At 34.0% G+C, this 5,618-nt stretch overlaps 1 pseudogene; it reads right to left on the minus strand.

Annotated features, from left to right (window-relative positions):
- Positions 1-519: 519 nt before the first annotated feature.
- LOC149532782 (homeobox-leucine zipper protein HAT4-like) lies at positions 520-1,987 on the minus strand (annotated as a pseudogene).
- Between the last annotated feature and the right edge of the window lie 3,631 nt (positions 1,988-5,618).

The following is a 5,618-nucleotide window of genomic DNA, read 5'->3' on the forward strand; positions in this document are numbered from 1 at the left end:
GAGATGGATTCATGTTGAATCACTACTCATGAAACATGGGTCAATGAGTTTGACTCAAAAATCACATAGTTAAATCCTGATAGCAATATCACAAGTTGACTTGTTGTGGAAATTATCTCCTACTTATCAAATGATGTGTATTTAAATCCATTTAAAGCTTCTCTGAATTTTACTAATGATCAGCTTGTATGATTTTATTTCCAGCCCTTTTAGAGGTGGGAAAAGAACTCCAGGCTTTTGCACACCCATTTTTGGGATATTTTATACTTGATGGCAAGGACATAATTGACCTGTAAAAGATTTTGATCTTATTAAAACAAGCTTATAGATTTTAAGCCTATAAATTATAATCATAAGACAATAACATTTGCAAAATATATGAAAATTTTTGATTCCTTAAAATTATTTTTTAGGTAGTTGATGTGATTCCATTCATCTCTTATGGATGAGACTTCTCACTCTTTCACAGGAGGAACACATGGTGAGGATTGCCACTGGAAGTTGCATGTACAGTGGAGTTCAAACCTTCAAAGCTCATAGCTCATGCACTTCCTTCTACAGCTACCTATTCTTTTCCATCAATTTTTTACAACACCACTTCAGAAATTCACACTCCATTTCTATTTTCTTCACGTCATTTGTAAGCAATATGTTCTAGAACCAGACTCCAACCTACCATGGATGAAGGTTGAGCTACTTTGCCAGAGCAATTTTTTGCTTCTGCACCATAAATTTATTTTAGCACTTATTTAAAGAGTTTGAGTAGGATTTGAGCAATTATATCAAGAATTTGACCAGTTATTTAGATTTTTTTAACATTTACTTCAAGGATTTGAGCACTTATTTAAAGGTTTTGAGCAATTATTTAAAGGACTTGAACAATTAAAAGGATTTGAGCACAAATTTAAAGAATTTGAGCACTTATTCAAAAGTATTTGAGCAAATATTTACCAAATTGAGTGTGTTGTGCTTTTTAAAGCTTCCTTCTAGGAGAGCCAATTGATCTTTGGAAAGGTAGAGCTTCTTCCTACTATTATCTCCTTCCTCTTCATCACTACCTCTCTAGGATGCCCTGTCACTCTCCCTATTGTTTTTTCCATTGGAACAAAGCCCACCCTCTTCCATGTGAAAGGATGATATGGTGCTATTAGGAGAAGACACAGCTGCCTCTTCATCATATTCAGGTGAGGATATCTAGTTCATATCAATGCCCTACCTCTCCCTCCTCCCTACACCACGCCATACAAAAAAAAACCCAGAAAATACCATACAATTTCTCCAAATAACTAAAGGATTTCACTGAATAACCCTAAATAAATGCAACAAAAATGCAAAAACACACCAGAGGATGTCATCCAAGACCATGGCCATCCATGGAGGTTGGCCTCGTCTTCACCCAGTAAGGAAGTTCAGCCATCAAAGAGAAAGAAGAGATATTTAATGGAGTAAAGTAAAATTCCAACATTTCTAACTTGAGTTTTTTGCCAAGCGGTAGTGGAGACAACTGACCCGACATGTCAAACATGCCTTTCACCGCATGTTGCAGGAGCACATCTTGATCATCCCTATCAACCAAAATCTCTAATTCCTCACACTCCATCTGTTTCTTTGTCAACACATCAGCACCCCTATTTCTTAAGTTCTTATAATAAGTATTGGCAGCATCACACTCACGAACAGTAGACTTCTGGCAGCTCCCTCTCATGAAAAAGTAGCTCTCTATCCTATGTTGGTTGCTCTGTCATTCAAAAACACTATAAGCAGGTTAGTGTAATGCATATGCAATGGGAAGGGAACTGGTGTTGTAAACCAAATGTTCCATCCGGCACAAGCAATAATGTGAGGAATTTCTAGGGGCTCTCACCCACAAGTGAAAGCCTATCAGTAATGAAAAAGAGGATAGGGAAATAAAATGAAATCACTTGAAAGGACAAATGTCAAGAGGATATACCTGGTGATCTATAGCTACAAGATGAAGTAATTCCATGCATTACAAAAATAGAATTACCTGCTATAATAAAGAAACCCTAATCCATAACACCAATGTCAAGAAAGCATAGACAAGCCATATCACAAGAGCATCCAAAAAACATGTAGAGTGGGCTGTCTAAATAACATGTCTAACCCAAGATTTGTTTGGGTTGAATTTTATGACAGGGAAAACAAAAAGGCTATCAGGAAAATTGATTCCCACCAATGAGCATTTCATAATTTTTAAAAAGAAATGATGTTTTAAGAAAGGGAGAAACAATGCATAATTTTATGGGATTATTTTTTGATTATCCTGACTCCCGAGGCACAATTTAATGCCCTATGGGTGGCAGGAACTAATAAGTGTGTTTCTTAAAGTAGTGATATTTTAATTGAGGATTCACTAAAGAAGATAATTTGACAAGACGTGTAAGATGCAGGTTTATTCCCTAGAGTTTGCAAAGATGCAAGGTGCATATTCATTCAAAGGAGAAATCTCTATAATTGTTCAATTTTATATAGTCCACTCTAAAAAAATAATCTCAATGCTTATAGAAGATAATTTAGCAAACTAATATATTGGTTGGCATCAAGTAATTTATGGCATCCATCAATTTCCTAGGACTGAATTGCCCATGGGAAAAAGCCCAATATAGAATTTTATTGGTTAACTAACCCAAAAAAAATTGCATATTAATTGCAATTGTTAAATAACCTAAAAATGGCATTGGGTTTTGAGGAAGAAGAATAAAAAGACAATTTGGGCGCCCAATTGAAGATATTCAAGAAATTTCATTTTGGAGAGCTTGGCTTAAGAGTTAAAGAAAAGGTTTGAATCAAAAGCTTTGAAAGAAAAAATACTTCACAAGATTGGGTATATCAAAAATTAAAGATCTTTCTAGGCTATTCTTGAGGCGATCTCATTTTAGGGAAACTTAATTGAACTTGTTTATAGAAGTATTGATAAAAAATTTGAAGGTAGATTCGAAACTAAAAAAGTGATTCTAGATTTGAGGTGACATAAGGCATAGATTGGAGGTCACTAACTTTTCCATCTATAGTGTAGGTTAAACCACTTTAGGGTGCCTAACATGTGATTTATAGGAATTTAGAGGCCAAATTTGATGAGGGTTTCTTGAAAAATAGTAACAATAATTTGTAGATCCTTTCAAACTTAGTGTTGGCTATACATAATTGTCCTAGAGCCCTATTTCCTTCACCATTCTTACTTCTTTCCTGGATAGACTTGTGAGCTAGTAGACCTACTTCTTTCCATAATTAATACTCTTTCTTGAAGCTAAATAAGTACATTTTGCTACATCATTTGAACAAAAGTTATTGAAGGTTTTTTTGTAGGTTTGGAATCATTATTTAGTTTGCATTATTACTTTTAATCATTTATATCTCTAAATTTTTGGACCACCCAATGCTTTGGCAGTTAAGGAATTTTGGACCACCTGAATTTTGGGATAAAAGACATTGAATGGCTACTGCATGTAACAACTAAAATGATTCCAACCTAGTTCTATACCACTTGACAAATAGGCACCCCTAGACAACATATTCAATTGGTCCACCTCATTCATGAATAACAACTCAAGATATGGAAAGAAACAACCCATCTGGAAGTGTATAATTCAGATTCTAATTAAGTGTTAGTGAATTGTAACTTTAATCATGGATCTAAGAAAGATTTGGTTAGAAGCTCTTTCTTAGCTATAAATTATAATTATGTGAGAATGTCTTTGTAGTAGATGCAGAACAACATAGTTTGATATCATTTCTTGATTTCACTACTCTAACTTAGATATTGAAATAGAAAGAATATTAACTTGTGGGTGTTATTGTGCTACATGATGATATACATTTACTAAAATTGGTCTTTTCTAATCCTTTGATTTGTAAGGTCTTCAATGGCGAAAGAAGTGACATCCTTTGGCTCCAACTGGACTTTCATGTCTATGTTGTAATTTTTTTGATAATACAAGGTATTATGATGTTCTTGGGAAGCCACAAAAATATCATTGGCATATTTGTTGCAAATATATAATGGAATACATCCAAATAAAATATATAAATGTGCAGATTGGTGACTTTGTCCTTTAGCATGTTGCAGGATAATGAAAAACATGTGACTATATAGATCAACACTATAGATACTGATGATAAAGGATATTGAAAATTAATGAATGTTTATCTTTCCATGGGTTTAGAAGGAATTCAAAATACTAACGAGTGGTCGATCAATCAACAAGAACAATTTAAGGGTTTATAATTATTCTACATCCTAAATAATGAATAGGTTTGGGTTTCTTATCCTCTTTTTCTTTAACAAATTTTTTCTTAAATTAATTGTGCAATATGACACAATTTGCATCCACCAATAGTGACAACACAGGCTAAATTTGATAGTTACTCCACTTTGTTAAAAAATTTCCACTATTGCTTTCTTGTACACTATTTTAGATTTCCCATCTGTGAATTAAGTAACTTTATTTCACCTAGCTTAGATTAGTTATTATCCTTATTTCACACTGCATTAGTAACCTTTCTCACAACAACATCCTAAATTCCCACTCTAGCATAGACCAAACTTATTGTGTGATACACACATGATCTTGTTGCAATAGGGTTCCTTTATTATCTATTGTCATGCTCTAAGCGGCATAACTTTATAGAGTTCTGATTCAAAGATCATTTCCTTAGCTCTGATTCCTTTTGGTATTTTTCTTTGAATTAAAATTTGGTCAATTTTTTAACTCCATATTTAAAGCAGGTTGTGACGATAATCCTCTATACTAGATTTTGTTTTTAACATAGAACTCTCTATTGGTATGTTATTGGATGTAGTTCTCCAAGTAATAGTGTTATGTTAATTTGTAGTGAAACAAATACCAACTGTATTAACTACCTGGTTCATATATTCACTCATGTTATCTAGGAAGCATATTGTTTACTCAGGAATCACTAGTATAAGCAAAGGATGTTGCTTGCCTAATAACAAATGCAAGAGCCCTGTAATTTAATACAAAATGAGAAATAGGCATAGATATTGAAAGAGAATTCATAGGAGTAATTCCAATGAATCTTGTCAAAGCAATCACATTGCACAAAAATGTTTGATATGTCACTTTTCCATGCTTCTCTTATGTTGTAGTGAGTGTACATATTATTGTTGACTATTATATGTCGTTTGTTTGTGGCACAAGGCAAGAAGAAATATCTATTGGAATAGCTGGGCATGTCACATGCCACAAACAAATACCATTGGTCTACAGGGCTTGCACTAGCTAACTACCTTATTTTGTTGTACAGATATGTCACAAAGGAGGAGACTTATGACTAGCGACTTCCTCACTAGCTAACTACCTTTTTCTACTATGCAGGTATGTCACAAAGGAGGACACTTATGACTAATGACTTCTTCAAACACATGGAGATCCTCAATCTTCAGAAAGAAGAAATATCTAGTGGAATAACTTGACATGCCACAAGCAAATACCACTGGTCTTCAGGACCTACACTAAAATGGACTTATCTACCATCTACCATTTGCTACCAAATCCAACACTCTATGGAACTAGTAGCTTGTGCAAATATGGGGCTCACAAGGCATGCATTCAACATTGTCACTATATGGACAACTC

The sequence above is a fragment of the Cupressus sempervirens genome, chromosome 10, assembly GCF_028749045.1.
Source record: "Cupressus sempervirens isolate cs-2001-9-10 chromosome 10, ASM2874904v1, whole genome shotgun sequence".
In the NCBI taxonomy this organism is placed as follows: Eukaryota; Viridiplantae; Streptophyta; class Pinopsida; order Cupressales; family Cupressaceae; genus Cupressus; species Cupressus sempervirens.